Source organism: Cavia porcellus, unplaced genomic scaffold (genome assembly GCF_034190915.1).
Source record: "Cavia porcellus strain 051 isolate PalLab524CR breed Dunkin Hartley unplaced genomic scaffold, mCavPor4.1 scaffold_5, whole genome shotgun sequence".
Classification (NCBI taxonomy): Eukaryota; Metazoa; Chordata; class Mammalia; order Rodentia; family Caviidae; genus Cavia; species Cavia porcellus.
Window position 1 is genome coordinate 48,493,763 of NW_026947488.1, and position 16,877 is coordinate 48,510,639.

At 43.7% G+C, this 16,877-nt stretch overlaps 2 long non-coding RNA genes across 6 annotated transcripts in view; one reads left to right on the top strand and one right to left on the bottom strand.

The window, feature by feature from the left end:
• LOC106029041 (uncharacterized) overlaps positions 1-16,877 on the bottom strand; it is a 129,292-nt gene that overhangs the window by 15,082 nt on the left and 97,333 nt on the right. For 4 of the 5 annotated variants that reach the window (XR_010047523.1, XR_010047522.1, XR_001202682.3 and 1 more), the window contains exon 6: positions 12,429-14,810. The exons of the other annotated variant lie outside the window; for it this stretch is intronic. This is a non-coding gene — a long non-coding RNA (uncharacterized LOC106029041). Of the gene's footprint in view, positions 1-12,428; positions 14,811-16,877 lie in introns of those variants that run through there. 5 annotated transcript variants of the gene reach the window in all.
• LOC134476075 (uncharacterized) overlaps positions 1-16,877 on the top strand; it is an 88,549-nt gene that overhangs the window by 13,545 nt on the left and 58,127 nt on the right. The window lies entirely within an intron of this gene.

Genomic DNA, 16,877 nt, shown 5'->3' on the forward strand with positions numbered 1-16,877 from the left:
TAAGCAGAGTAAAAATCCATGACTAGAAACTATTAGTATGACAGAAAAACCTAAGTTGTAACTGGTGAATTACTAAAGGTTCAGTGTGGACAAGTCTGAGTTAAAATCTCCAAGAACTCTCAGTCATGAGAGTGGAGGGGTGGAGGCTGTGAGTTTCAAGGTTCTTAAAGTACAGTATCAGAGAAAATCTCCTTGTGCCTCCATGTTTAGGGGAGAAGGTGCCAAAATAACTAAAGTGCCTAACTGGCCTGGGGGGAAGGGACTTGTACAATCCAGCCCCCACTTGTCTCCCATGTGGGAGAAAGGATGTTCTCACTTCCAACCACACAGGCCAGCCCGTCACACCAGGGTGGGGGGAGAGTGCTGACTAAGGCACATTCATGCACACAGGTTCACTGAACAACTCATTGATCACAGGACTAGAAGACACTTTCTCTCTCCCTGCACCTTACAGGACCATGTTACTACAGGCCTACTCACTGCATACTCTTTCACCCAGTACATCTTAACTAGTTTTCAAGAGAAAAGTTACAAACCTTACTGAAAGGCAAAAACAAACAAACAAAAAACTGAAAAGAACAGAGCAGTAGCAGACTCAGATATGGCAAGGATTTTTTTTTTTTTTCTGTGCTTGGAATTGAACTCAAGACCTCACATGTGCTGAGGGACAGAGGAATGTGTTGGGGCAGAAAGTATCTGGAAATCTCAGTATCTTCTAATCCATTTGGTTATAAACTAAAAACTGCTCCAAAAAATCTACTAAGCATACACACACACACACACACACACACACACACACACACACACACGTGATTGATTGCCTTAGAGCCTGGCCTCAGAGGGGGAAGCAGGGTGTAGCAGGACAGAAAAGACCCAAGCAGGGGGCTTTGTCACCGCCTAATAAGCCTTTGACAGGCCAGGACTGATTCCAGGTCTCAGCTCATCACTGTGTCTAGATAAGGCCCTGTACTTCCAGAGCTCAAATCTATATATTTACACGGGTTTTCTGTGTAAGTACCTTGTTCCAGGGAACCTGACTGACCAGTGGTCAGTACATCAGCTCATGGAGGGTCAAGTTTGGCAAGTGCATAGCCTTTTCAGATTTTAAAGTCACATTCCATAGAGGCTTTTTACATTGCCTACATTGCTATATTGCTGGTTTCAAATATAAATTCTGCCCACCCTCCCACACACACACACACATAGGGCAAATTGCCATTAGCAGTGAGAGGGATGGGAAAAGTCAAGAGAGTCATAGAAGGCAGGGAGAGGTCAGGAACTGGGGAGAAAAGACAAAATAAGAAAGGAAATAGGTCTTTCTTGCTGCAAATACCACTGGAAACGGGGCAAGATCTGAATTCAGAATCCTACGGAGGTCATTTCAAGTGCAAGTCCCAGAAGATGGGACCTCCTGCTAAGCCCACCCTCCTCCTACATTGGCCCTGACTTATTTATTCTGGCTTAGATCCCCCAGCCCATTTTGCCAGCCACCCCCAAGTCTGAGCTTGCACATTAGAGCTTGAGCATGTATTCTATCTTTGGAAGTTCTTCCCCTCTCACCACTAAATATAACTCACTCTGGCTGTCCAGGGCAATTCGTGATAGATCCCCACACTGACCTTGCTTCTGCAACCAAAGAAAACAGACATGATCTGCTCAGTGTGACAGGGCTCTCCCGGACACTGCCTCCTTCTCCTCCTCACAACCCACTTCTCTTAATCCAAGGTTTCTTCAAAACACTGGATTGAGACATCAGGTTAAAAGTTATACATGGTGTCTTACTCTGTTTCGTGTTGCTATAATGGAATATCTGAAGCCAGGAGTAATTCATGATGAACAGAGGTGTGTTTTCCAAACTTCTGAAACCTGGGAAGTTCAAGGTCAAGGTGCCAACAACATCTAGCATGGCCTACTTAGCACGTCACAACATGGTAGAAGATCAAGGGGAGCACAGACAAAAAGGGGCCAAATTCATCCTTTTATAATAGCACTAATCCCACTCACAAGTGTGGAACCCTCATGACCTAATCACCTCTCAAAAGGCCTATATTTTAGTACTGTTACAGTGCAGTTAAATTTCATCACAAGTTGCAGAGGGGATAAGCGTTTGGATCATAGCATGCAGTCTTAAGGGAGAAAGATGACTCTTAGGTGCTTTCTGCAATTTGGGGTTCATAAACATGAGTGACCAGGAACGCAAATGGTGTGAAATACCAGAAGAGTTATTTCACTGGAAACAAGGCCCAACACCAGTGGAGAGGAGACGAAAAACAACTCATTGTGACCTTGAATTGTACTCATGAGTGATTTCTTTCTGTGGTCAACTATTCTAAGCAAGAACTACATAAGTGCGTGTGATTCATTTCTTCATATTTGTTCTAACCTGGGCTTTTAATTTTAGACCAGGAATCCAAGCTAAATATTTCATGTGAGCAGGCCAAGAATAGAAAATGAGAAAAAAGAAAAATAGAAAATTCTTTATTACACAAATTTCAATGCATATTCAACCAGCACTCATGGAGTCCCAGTGATAAATCATGTACTTCTGCATTCACTAATAGCCCCAGTTCCATTGCACTAGTCAAACTCATGTTGTGTGAGATTCCATTTCCTCTACAAGGAGACTACTGGCCAACTTTTGTAGAGTTATCCTGGGTGGCTCCAAAAGGGTCTTTTGGTCCTACTGTGCTGGATCAGTCAGCCTTCCCATCACTGAAACACAATGCCTGACACCCAAAATTTACAGGAGAAGAGGGATATTTGGCTCAGAGTTTCAGAGGATCCAGTTCATAATCAACTGACTCCAAGGCAGAATTATCATGGCCAAAGGTGTAGCAGGTTGCAAGAGTTAGGCATGAAAATCTTGTAACCTGAACAACTACTTCCAAGATAACAATATGCAATATAATAACTAGTGTTAATTTCCTACCATTTCTTTGGAATTCTGTATCATTTCTATCCTTTTTGTTTTGTTTTTTAAATAAAAAAATTTTAAAAGCATGGCAAAGCAAGGATATTTAATTCATGGTGGCTGGGAAGAACAGGAGCAGCACCAAACAGGAAGGGACAATGGAATAAATACAGACTCCAAGGTCATGTCTCTGTGACCCCTCTGCACACCCAGAAACGTGCTTTCCAAATTCCTGGGTAGATACCAAGCTAATCAAGTTGACAATTGCCTGTAGCCATTATATGTGCCTTACTCCAAAGGAAGGAATTTCCCAAAGTGGTAAAGTGCTGGAAGGACCGGGCAGAAGACATATGTGGGACATCCACTTGCATGTGGCTCTCTGTAAGTCCTTCCCAAGAAGAGCAGGTAGCTTGTTTCAACCCATGTTCCAGGGATGTGTGGCTAACGGCCTGCCTTTGACGATCCGGTACTCTTCTCCTTTTTGTCTTGCTTGCAGTGCACAAAGCATTAGTTAGGTTCTCAGAGTTTGATCCAACTCTCTTCCTCCCAAACATGACTTTATGAGCCACCCAAAGTATGATTCTGTTGGTTATAGCACCTCATAGAACATGGATGGACACCATATTGTCTTTCTCTAAACTTCCTCCTGTCCTCCCTTGATTTGAATATATGTGTCCCTCCAAAACTTGAATGTTGAAGGCTATCACAAAGTGATGATATTAGAAGGTAGTGTTTCTGGGCAGTGACTGGATCATGAGGACTCCCTCTCATGAATGAGATATATAGACATAGCTATAGATATGAATATATGTAGATAGATATACATATAGATATCAGTACTGGGATTTGAACCTTGGGTTTTTGCATTGAGATACATCACTAGTTTTTATTTTTTATTTTGAGATAGGATTTTATTAAATTGCTAAACTACCCAGATTGGGGTTAAACTTTCAATCTTCTTGCCTTTGCCTCCCAGAGTTCTGGGATCACAGGCATGCACCACCATGCCTGGCTCAGATTAATACTCTTATAAAACATACTGTAGACAGCTGCCTCCAGCTTCTCCCTTCACATGGGAGGGTTCAGCATTCGTTGTTCAGGAAGGTGCAGTAATAAGGATCACCCAAGAAACATAGAGAGCCAGTCTTTGCTAGACTCTGACTGTGCCAGTGCCTTGATCTAGGACTTCTCAGCCTCCAGAATGATGAGAAATGCATCCCTATCCTTTATAAATTATCTAGTCTAAGATATTTTGCTATGGTAGCAGGAATAGACTAAGTTGCTTCCTGTTTCCATATTCAGACTCTAGGAGGATGACAGTTCCCTGTAATTTCTCTACACTGAGGAGAGAATGAGACCCGGGTTCTGGTCTCCTTGAGCCCCTTCTTCACTCCAGGAATCTTGATCCTAACTTCTGTCATTGATGAATGAGCTTTATTTTCTCCTCACAAGATTTTTTAAAATTTAGAACCTTGCTCTATGTTCAGCCACATTAGATCTTGGTCAGCTTTCTGTTTTGGAGGTTGTATTAGTCCAATAGCTTCCACAGAAGGCAAACTCACTTCTCTGCCTGCCCAGGATCAGGAAAGCTGCGTCTGGGAATGCCAGTCCCGCCTTGGCTCCAGATCACTTCCGGATCCTCAAAGGCCCCACTCTTCACAGCTCCTGCCCAACCCCCAGGCTTGTGCTGGACAAGGTTCTAGCACACTGATTAATGCTTCCTGGGCCAGATAGGTTCCTTGGTGACTATTTTTACCCACTCACTCACTGGGGGTTTTAGATAAATCCTGAGGTCAGGCCAATCCTCTTGAAGCCTATCACCCACAGTCTTAAAATCCCACCACTGAAATGTAGGTCCTATTTATAGTCTGAGCTAAATGCTGTAAAGCACAATCACTCATTAAACCCCACATGGAGCTCCCCATGCCTTGAGGGAAGCCAGTGAGCAGAAACAGAAAGGGCAGAAATAGGACATTATAGCACAAGCAGGGCCAGCTTGTCCTTCCTCCTATGCCACTTTACGGATGGTCAGAGGTATGAACCAAGACCTTTGGGGAATATCCTAGGGGAAAATCAGGTAGCCATTGGGGCTTAAAAGACAAGCTGTAGCTGGATAGTGAAGGAGAGGCATGAGGGAAGAGAATTCTTACAGTGTGGTAGAAATTATAATTGCATGTGTTTAATTTCTGAAAACAGGCCTACTTCATACACATGAAAAAATCAAGCCTCAAAGTCAAGAATTTGTTCTTGGTAAATGATGGATCCAAGTCTTAAAAACAGGGTAGACTGGACGCCTGTGCTTGCTCTGTCCACCATGCTTCAATGTTGGGGATGAAGGAGCCCCTGGGGAAGTCTCAGCAAGCTGTGGTGTGCCCAGCTTTGCTCCCAGGCCCTGAACCTCTCTTGTGTTCACCTTGGGCAGTGGTCACTGTTGAAGTCTCACAGCCCAGTGGTCATTATACCTGAATGGGTTAAGCCACCAGTTTGATCTGAGCATGATGTGAGGTGATTGGTATGGGCCTCAAATCCACAGCAGTGGCAAATTAGGAGCTCCACTGTCCTAGAGTTAAGGTTTTGGGGTGTTGTCTTAAGATATCTCTCATCCTATAAAGCTCGAGGTTCAGGAAAATGCTACTCTTCCCCCAACCAGACTTCATTCCCTGCAGACTTTACCTTTTCCTCTTTCTGAATCCCCTAACAGGTTAACCCATTCCCCAGCTCTATTCCTGTGAACATTCTGGAAACTTCCTTCCACTTTAAGTGAATCCCTTTGTGCTCTAAACCACCAGACTCTCCCTGAGAACCCTGGTTCCTCTGAAGCCCTCTTCATAGTGGGCTGCTCTTCCTGAGGGCCACATGTCTCTGGCTCATTCTCTTGATGGCCTTGAAAGAAAACCCTGCTCTACTGATGATCAACCATGCATTCAACCTCTACTTGTTGTCCAAGTTACTTTCTGCTTCCACACTCCTGGTTCTGCTTTCCTATTCCCTCATCACATGACTCCAGTCTGTGGTTCTTCCTCTTCACCCATTTCTCTAATGTTATGCTGCTGTATGGCCATACTATCCCAAATGCGCCCCTTCTAGTTTAATGTTGCTCTTGGGGATCCCCGTGCTGCAAGGTGCCTCATCCAGCAGCCCATTTTTTATGCTCTATCACTCTTTCTTTTCCAACCTTCCATTTCTGCAGCCAAGCTCTGGGCCTCTGCTCTACTCCAGCTTGAACTGCAGTGCCCCACTCACCGGTACAGGTGAGCTGTCCTCCACCAAGTCATCCCTTTCTCCCCCAATCCCATCTTCTACATCTGACTTTTGATACAGCACAACTTGGCCCTGTGCCTCATTTTGGCAGTGTCCTGGTCTGTTTTCTGGCTTTTTGGCCCCAGATGCAATGTTTTTTTCTGGATTGTTCTCTAATCAGATCCTCAATTTCCTTGCATATTCATTCATCCTTTCAGCTCACCGGTCCTAAAAAACACCTGTTCAGAATCAATGCACCAAATCACTTTCCCCACTTCTAAGGCCAAGTGTTGTTGGAGAAACCTGAATCATTACAAATTCAGAGTCTCCAAACTCAAGTTGGCTCCTGGTGCCTGAATTAAACAATTCCTTTGGTGGGGAGGGGGAGGAGGAGGGGGTTCATTTCCCACTGCCAACAATAACTATTCTAATCTACTTTGCCTTCACAAAGCCCCTCCTTGACCCTCATTCTCACTCTGTTCTCTATTTTATGGAGAAAAGTTAGGTCATCAGAAATGAACTCCAACTTCCTGTCCCTACCCCCTGATAGAATTACCTGTTCCACAGCCATCTTCTCCTTTCCTCGTACAAAGCCAGGCTTTCTCTCCAGTCTCCCCGTTTCCTTACACTTCCCACCTGTCTTTCTCTCCTGGCAACCTCCTTTCAGACTTGAAGCAAGCTGGGACCCTAAGCCTGTTTATTTCAGACTGCCCTTGGTCCGTTCTGTCGTCTCAGTGCTTTCCTACTCCTCCACTTCCCAGAAGACTTATGACTTCTCTACTCAGGAAACGAGATCCTGCCTTTTCCAAAAAGTCACCCATTCACTACTTCCATACTGTGTTCACTCCTCAGCTGGTTGGATTTCTTGGCATTTTAGTACTTGTCCAAGTTTGCTATGATTACTATTTTGAGATGTTATACATTGGATGACTTCAATAAGAGCACCTCACTTCTTACAGAGGTGGAAGCTGGGGAGTTCCATGACCCAGGGCTGTTCCTGACTTGGGGATAGCCATGCTCTTGCTGCATCCTCACATAGATGGAGAGAGAGGGAGTGTCATAGTTCAGGTCTAGAGCGTTCTTCTAAAGCCTCGTGTACTCAGAAGTTGGGCTTTTGGAAAATGACTGGATCATGCAGATGCTGTATCCATTAGTGAATTATCCTTGTTCTAGAAGGGCATATTTCCCTCACTGCCCCTCCTTTCTCAGGCTGCCAATGATGTGAGCAGCTGTCCTCCACCAGACTCTTCTGCCATGTCTTTCTTATCTTGGAGACAACCATCTATGGACTGAATCTTCTAAACACTGTGAACCAAATTAAATCTACCTTCTTTTAATTTGTGGGTGTCAGAGATGAAGAAAGTGACTAAGACAGAGAGTAAGACTTCTGGCCTCTTTTTATGAAGGAACTAATTCCATCATGAGAACTCCATCATCGTGACCTGACCAAAATCTAATTACATTACCAAGGCCTCATCTCCAAATAGCATAACACTAAGAGGGGGCCTTAGGATGTCAATAGGTGAATTTTGAGGGACACATTCAGTCCAAAGCACATGCTCCCTCCCCTTTGAAACAATCTATTCCCTTCCTTTCCATCTGCCTCTCTTGTGATGTCTCTGGACCTTCATTCTCTGTCTTTGATTCCCTCTACTGTTCTTTGTGCTCTTACAGGGACCTTATTGTATTTTGGTTTTAACTACCACTCATATGCTGATGGCTTCAACTTCCATCACTGCATTCCTGACCTTCCTCCACTCACAGGACATTCTCGGTCCCTGACCACTGACCGTTTCATATGGGTGTTCCATGGGCACCCCAAACTCAACAGATACACAATAGTATTTATTTTCTTTCCCTCTCTAAACTGCTTCTCATTCTGAATTCCTGCTCTGAATTGTTGATTCCACCACACCCTGTAAACAAATTGCAAACTGGGGAGTCTTCCCTGAGTCCTAGCTATTTCCCATTGTCTATCTGTTTGCTGAATTGTTAATTTGACTTCCTCAAAACCATTGCTAAGGAGGAGGATAAAGACTTCAAGCCCTTGTGAGATTTTCAAATTACAGTAACATCCTTAGTAAACTAAATGAGTCCCCAACTAAATGTGGAGATCAAACCTATAGCCCTAACATTTAAAGTTATATCCTTCATACAATAAAAGACATATAAGAGCAAGAAGCTAATAAAACCAGCTACAAAAACATTCACAAATATGATCTTCAATAAAGACAGAATGAGATTTGACCCAGAGTTATTTTGGGTGTCCCTTTGAGATATACTGTGAAAGGTGAATTTCTCCTACCTGGGTGAGAACTACCTGACATTTTGCTTTCCTCTTTGAGGAATTTACTTTGTAAAAGTTTCTGACATTTGTGTGAGGAAGATGGTTTAAATGATGTTTAACTTTCTTTATCCCTGGAAACTCATGCTATGAGAGAAAAGATTTTTCGTATGGCTAGTGATTATTTTGAGAGCCCCGGTGTAGAACAGAACCAGTCAACTGTATGACAAAAAGGGTATGGTCACACCAAGAGTGGCCTCGGGCACTAATTTACATATGGCTTCATTCAAGAACAGTTGGCCTCCACAGGTAACAGTAGGCAGTGGTGGCTCAAGGTCTCTGTACCCGGATAAGCCCCATGCATGCTGATTTCTATCATTGCCTTTATCACACTGAATTAGAATACTGTGTGTCTGCCCCTGTAGTACACAGCGAACTCTTGGAGGTTAGTTCAATGCCCCACATACATTAGGTGCTCAGGAATGGAGGGACAAATGAATGAGTGAACAAATGAGTGAATGAATGAATGAATGAACAAGTGCACCAATCAGCCTACAGGAAATTGCAAGTAAGGTGGGCTTATTTCTTCAGAAAAAAACTGGAAGCATTTTCACATCTATCCTGGTAGCACACCTCATGTTGTGCCCTCTTCTCCCAAAGAGAATTTGAAACACTAAGATCTTGGAGAAAAACTAGTGATCAAAAGTGGGTGGCCTCTGGACTGGTTACAAATAATTCACAAGAAACAGCCCTGGCAGGAAGCTTTCTTCCTGAATAAGGCAGCAGTGAAAAGAATGGACAGCCAGGTCCTTGGGGAAGCTTCTGTCTCCCTACCCCTGACTCTGCTGCTAAGCAGAGTTCTAATCGAAAGACAAAGAATGCAGTCCGTGTTCAATATTATTACCAGCACCCATCAGGCACTCCAAGTTCTACCCAGGTTGCAAAATTCACCTCTTTGGGAATCTCCCCTACTCTTCTTTCCATTGTGGGCTGCAACATTAAAAAAAAAAACCCTAGTTGTAGCTCAAGAAATATTTTTTATTAGCTCTGTGTGTGTGTGTGTGTGTGTGTGTGTGTGTGTGTGTGTGTGTGTTGTGATGTCCCTCTAAGGAGAGTCACACTGCAAAGGAATTTTCTTTTCCTTTTCCTCCCCATCGTGTCCTGCACAGAGTAGGTGTCATGGGCTAGGGTCTTAAGGATGTTTCTCTGAGATGAAAGGACAAGAACAAGTGATTTACTAAGGACGTGCTTCCAGAGACACCAGTAAGACAGTGGGGTGAGCGGAGCAGGAAAGGGAAACAGCTGGGGGGGGTTCCAGCCCTGTCCAGACCTGGATTGTAGAGCACACCTCCAGGTGAAGGATTCCAGACTCCTGCTGCATCAGTTTTTGATTGCAGGGGACATAAATTTCCAGAGCCTTGGGCTCTTGCCAGGTCTAGGCAGAGTGGCCACCGGCGCTGGCTCAGTCCTTTGAAGCAAGTCCTAAGTTCTGGCCACAAGGAGCAAAGCACACAAGATCTAATAGCTGGCACACCAGGCTGTAAGGGAACCCACTGAAGGGGCAGGAGCAATGACACCTTCACCAGGGATCACGATGATGGTTTCTTTCAGAAGCTCCAGATATTAGTGACTCCTCCCCCTTCCCAGGACTGGGCCTTTTGTGAACACAGTCCTGACTCAGGGCAATGTCCTTGTGGATGCAGAGGAACTCGGCCCACCCTGAAGGCAGGGAGTCCTGCAGCAAGCGGACCAGGCCACACTGCAGAGGAGCCATGGCCTGGACCCCCCCCTCCAATCCTCCGCTCTGCAGGTGCCCAGCCTCCCGCAGTGACCAGGGTAACTGATGGGTCCTCCCCTGACTAAGTCACGGCTGCACACTCATTTCCTTCTTTCTTTCCGATGTGATAGATTTTATTTTCTCAGAAGCCGCCTCTCTTCCCATAATCGGAAGTGGGAATTAGAGAGAAGAGATGACTGCGGTCTAACATGAAATTAGCTGAACTCAAAAGCATGTCAAATACCTCTCGCTACAAATACTTTCTTAAATAATGAGCTTGGGAAGGCTGCATTTTGCCCCCAGTCACTGGCTTCTTTTAGAAACCCCAGGTTGCTTTGAAGGGAAATTAAATTTGTATGCTTGAATTCCTATTAATTTACTGCATCTTCATCTGGCTTATGGGGGAGATTTATTGCCTATGAAAAAACTTCAGCCCCTCCTTTGCCTTCCTCGCTCTCACCAATTCCCTTCTTCCTTGTCTCTCCTCTTTATTACCTGATCTCCTCCATTCTTTTGCTTATTTTAAGACATTTTCTGTGTGTGTGTCTCACTCTCTCTATAACTCCCTCTATCTTAATTTTTAACATTTAAATATTTTCAACTTTAAAAATTTTTGATGTTCTAAAATGACACATAAAGTTGTACGTATTTATTATATAAAACATGATGTTTTAAAATATTTGGACATTGTGGAATGATTAATTACAAAGCCATCATATTTTACAGCAGAGCTCTTGACTTTGTGCTTCTAACTGCGATTACAAATTTTTCAGTTGGCGTAGCTCAGCTCTAAGCCCCCCAGCCACCCGGCCTCAGGTCTCACTTGCTACTCTCCGCTTCTGTGAGATCACTGTGGCGGAGGAGGGGCACACATGCCATACTTATATCCTTGAACACAGGTCAATGAGATCTGTCTTTCACACTAGTTTTTCCTGGGATATCTCTTCTTCCCGCTCCATTGTCCTCCTTCCATCCCTGCTTTACTTTCTATAACTATCACTTTTATTTCCTTTTTCACCTTCCTTTCCTTTGTTAAGCCTTGGTAGGCACCACAGAACTTGTGTATTTTCAGGCTAAAATTCACACAAGTAAGTCCAGGCTCACAGCAATTGAACCTGGGATAAAGTCAATTCCTGTCTTATCTAAATCGTACTTGCTAATAGCCAGGGCTCCAAAGACTGGGAGTGAGCTTTGCGTCTGCTGCAGGTTAACCAGAGCCTAGCTAGCTGGACTGCCTAGAACATGCTCAGACCCAGAGGAGAGGTGTGCTCCCTCAAGACGGTTAGTCCCCAGGACTTCCCTGTTAATGGCATCTCAGCACTTGTCTCTCAGGAATGGAAATTTTCAACTTGAGCCATAGGCCTGGGAGACCGGGAAGAAAGAAGTTGGGCAAGGTATTTCCAAAGCAGAACCAACCTTTTAGTGATATCCCTGATACAGTGTATGGAACCCGAACCTGCACTTTGAAAAGCAAAACTCTTTATAGAATTGATATTCTCTACAACTATTTCTTGTTATGTCCCCTTATTTTTCATTAATATCTCATAATGAAGAAAGAGGAGAATTAAAACTGTAATCTTCTGTTCAGATACCTCTTAGAATTTAAATTAAGAATTATCCATAAATTTAAAATTCTTAAACTGTACATAACGTTATAAAGTAAAAAGTGAAAGCGTCCTCATCTTGTATTTCCTTCCTTGTTGGTGACTAACCAGAGCTAGCAATTTCTTGCAGTCTCCTTCAGGAAAAACCTAGGCACACTCAACAGACACCTGCTTGGTGTCTATTCATGTCTCCCTGGTTTTTGGACACAAGCAAGATTGTGAAAAAAGAGTGTGCCATACATATAGCCTGCATCTCACATATTTTTTATTTCACTGTTCTACACATAAAGTGTGTGTGTGTGTGTGTGTGTGTGTGTGTGTGTGTGTGTGTGTGTGTTTTACTGGGGACTGAGGGCCTTACCAGGGCCTTTGCACTAAGCAACATCTCCATCTCTTCTTACTTTTTATTTTTAGACGGGGTCTTGCTAAATTGAGCCAGCTGGGCTTGAACTTGTGATTTTCCTGTCTCGATCTCCCAGATTGCTTGGATTGTGGGTGTGTGCCACCATGCCCAGTTATGTAATTGTTTTAAAACACACTTGTGTCTAATATAAATTATATAGATATACTCTGGCTAAATTCTTAGTAGTAAGTTTGTTGGGTCAAAGAATTTGAAAGTTTGAGATACATCACCAAAAGTCTCCCCTCAAAAGGATGCAAAGTTATATACTTCCACAAAAAGAGTATATGAAAATATCTATTCTGTCATCAACACTAGATAAGATCAATTTTTTTAAAAAAAGTTCCCAATCTGATTGCTGAAAACCAGTGTCATTTTCCAGTTTGGATTTTTCAGGTATGAGAGAGGTTGAGGTCAGGGAACAGAGGAGGAAGAAGCAAGAAGGAGGGAGCCACGTCCTCTCTTGGTGTTTGCTGTCACAGGGGAAGGGAGAAGCCATGGTGGCAGTTAGGAGCCAAGAAGATCCACAGACTGAGAGGGAAGGAAGTGAGGGGTGGGCGGCTCATGGGAGGAGAGGGAGGAGACAGCTGCAGGTAGGAGAGGGCCAGCTCCTAAGAGCAGAGTGGTCCTGGACACTTTTGTCCATGACTTGGGAGCAGGGTCACAGCCCGACAGGTTCCTGTCATACCTCTTGGCATCTTTTTGTCTTAGTTTGGCTGAGGCCAGGTCACAGAGCCACTTAGTGGTAGAAATATGCTTAAATTCAGAATTCTGAAGACAAACCCAGGTGGTGCCAATAGTAATCCTGTTACTATAATTTTTTCTCATGAGTGGTGTGCTCTATTTTAAAATGAAAATAATTGCAGCAAGTGACAACTGCCAATATGAAAATTTTGAGTACCCGGTGTGTTTAAGGACATGGGAGAGACACACACACAGTGTAAGGTTGGGACTTAAAGGCAGCTTGCTATCTGCTCTTGTTCTCTTTGTCCACAGACCTTGTTCTGTGTGTTTATTTTCCCAGCTGCATGAACACTGCCCCTCACACACTTCAGGGCCTGTGTTTGCCAACCTTGGAGCTGCATCTTGTGGCCGAACTGATTTGCTCCTTAAGACCAACCACTTTTCCCTTTCCATGCCTATGAGGCCCCTTTTTGCTCATACTCACATTACATATGTGCTTTTTTAAGTACCCACAATGTCCCAAGTGACTGACAGGAGAGCTGGCCTCCTGGTAAGGTTAACGTATACCCATAACCAAGCTGACATTCTAATGGCCTTGTGTATAAGAAATCGAATCTAATTGTCCCCAGTGCAGTTGTGAAGGACGCATTTCTAGTCTGCAGAGCTGAGAAGCAGAGCTCACACATGTATTTAGAATATCAAGACTCTCCCACCCATTTGAAGCAGCCATGATGCCAAAAATCTGCATTCTAATCTTTCCTGGGTGACTATGTATCCTGACTCCATCTGGAGAAACTCTGACATTTTGTGAACCAGATTCGCACTTGCAGAGCAGGTTGATCAGACCCTGGATGAACCAGAGATGAGTCTCAGTTTACTCAGAACAGACCTGCTGTCAGTGTCCACCTAGATCAATGGGGTGCTGATTCAGGGCCCACAGCTACTTAGAGGCTCACATATCTGTCCAGTGCTTCCATATTGGAAAAGAAAAGCTTCTGTCATCATCACAGACCTGAAGAGTAGACCAGAGAGCAGAGGAGGGTGATTCCTGCCTCTTTGCATCTCATACACAGGGTCCATCTCAGCATACAGGGCCCGCCAGGACTTTATGACCTTTTCTGAGCCTCTTTTGCTGGACTTTTGCTGGTGCTATTGAATAGAGTCTGTGTTTTCTATATCTGCACAGTACATTCTGTGTCACAGCTGCTCACTGTAAAGCTGGGAAGGACTCCAGCTTTTATCTAGGACAGAGACTTCAGCAGTAGAACAAAATCCCTTGCAAACACATGTCAAGTGCATAAAACAGATAATGGGTGAATTAAAGCTGGAATGTTGGGCAACTCTACTGTCCACATCTTTCCTCATCTCCTGGGGATCTGTGACATAACAGAAGAACCCTTGGGGCCCATATGACAGAGTTTGTAAGTCACTGGGTGAAGCTGCACTTGACAGGTAGGTATAGAGAGAAAAAAGAAAGAAGAAAAGAATTGAGACAGGCCAATATATAGAATAGAGACATTTACCTGGACTAGGACTGCTACCTTAAAGTAATACACATTCTGCAAGAAGATATTAAAGCTGAAAATACACACCCAGCACAATAGAAAGGATGCCTAGGGTGAGGAGCTGAGGCGAGCAAGGAGGGAGCATGAATGGTACTGAGTAAATAAAGTATTTAATTGGTGAAACAAGATGGTAGGTTTAAAGTGGCAGAAAGCTCCTGCTAGTGAATTTAAGCTCTTTACTTCACAGATGAGGAAGCTGAGGCCCAGCAGGGGTCCAGAATGATTGGTTTCAGGATCTGGAAAGAACTGTAGTCCTCAAAACCTTCAGTATCATCAGACTAGAGTGTCTGCCGTTTGCCTGGGAGTCCTCATGTTCCTTCGGGGGCTGATCAGTCCCCCATCTGCCTAGTGAGGGATACAGCAAAAGGATGAAATAAGAAACAGAAACAAATTTAGTAATGCATGGCGGAGGGCTGGGAGGTCTGTGTCCCAGGATGAGTAGACACAGACACTCCAAACTAGCCACTATTTATTGGGTATATACCATAATTGGAGGGATTATCCTTCGGTAATTCAGAGTGTGGCAATGACTTTATGGTAATGAGGATCTTTATCTTGATGAGGACAGTAGGGAGAGATGGCAGGGTAAGAGAAGGAGTTTGTCTTTTCCCCAAGATGAAACCCTATTTTTATTCCTACTGGGTTCCCAAGGAACCAGGATGCATTCAGCTGATGCAATGTTGCCCTGGGACATCACAGCATCCGGAACACGTGAGGCTTCCATTAAGGCCTCCAGGCCCTCGGCTCAGTTTATAATTTGTGATCCACAGCAGTGTCCTCCATCATTTAGATCCAGAGAGTACCCAAGAGACCAAACACAAACCATCACAGATATTCAGTCAATCCCTGAAGCACACTGAGGACAAGAGGAGAAGCGGGCTGGGGCTCAGGCAGTGCGTGGGAAACCCACAGGGCACATGTACAGAAGCGTTTTACAATCTGATGGCATACTTTGCTTTAAAGAGTCTCAGCTTTTACATTTTGGATCTATGATTCATCTAAAATTAATTTATGGAGCAGTCAATCCTCCATACGGGTTCCACATTAGCAGAGTCAACCAAGGAGAAAAATATTAGAAAATAAATGTCCAGAAAGTTCCAAAGAATAAAACGTGAATTCGGTCACATCTGTAGCCCCTCTCCTTTGAGCATTGTTAAGCTCTAGTCTTGCTCATGTACTTACTCATATACAGTTGGTCCAACCACGGTTGCATATGCAAGGAGTATACACAGACTTATTTTGTTACCATTGATCCCTAAAAAGCATAGTATAGTAACTATTTACCTAGTGTTTGTATTAGGCATTGTAGGTAATTTAGAGAGTATATAGGAGATGTGCATAGGTTGTGTGTAAACAATACACAATTTTATAGAAAGGACTTGAGTATCAAGTAGCAGGCTAGGGTTCTGGAACCCTAACCCTTTGAATGCCAGAAGATGCCTGTATATGGATGGTGTGAGTAGGAATAGAAGTTTTGAGGGCTTTGTTTTCCATATACATATGCAGTTGTTTCAGAACTATTTATTGAAAAAGCTTTCCATTCCCCACAAGATGATTTTTCTTTGTTGAAATTAAACAATGACACAAATGAAGGTCTATTTCTGGCCCCTTTCTTCTGTTCCTGAGATCTCTGGGTCTATCTGTTTTTCTGTATTGCATGGGTTTGATTATTGTAGCTTAACAGCCTTGAAATTATGTAATATAAACTCTCCATTTTGTTCTTCTCTTTCAAGATTGCTTTGGCTATTCTAGGCTCTTTATATTTCCATATACAGTTTAGAATCAGCTTGACAATTTCTGTAAAATAGAACTGAAGAAAAGAAAAGAAATCCTGCTTAGATATAACTGAATGATTCAGTGTTTGACACGTGTCAAAATTACTGCTCCAAATTCTCAGTCATGCATTTGGTAAACAGTGAAACTGAGCCACGGAGGAAATTGTGTGTTTTTCCTAAGGTCACAAGTTACGTTGTAACTCCAGCAATGCCAACCCCCAGTGTAGTGTTTTGTCCAAAAAGCACTCAGCATTATCTCCCGTGTGGACCAACACCCATGGTGATAAAAGATCGCAGTAGACAAAAGCCTCAGTCAGAGCTTCCCTCTCTACCTACCTGAATGGTTTTCTTATAGGGAAAAAATGCTATTAGTTTTCAATATGACAGAGTCTTATCTTGTCACCATGGTAACTAGTCTTCAGGCATCCTGACTGGTCTCTTTCCTGAAATAGCTTTTCTTTCAAATTTCATAGGCCTTAATGGCAAGCCCTGGCTTTTCATTCTGATGTCCTCTGGAGAAGGCCTTGACAGCATAGGGCAAGGGACCACGTCTTAGCACATCATCCCCGAGGGAATCTGGCTGGGAAAGGAGGACATCTTCAACACTCCAAGGGACAGCAGGGGTGAGCTTCTCAGA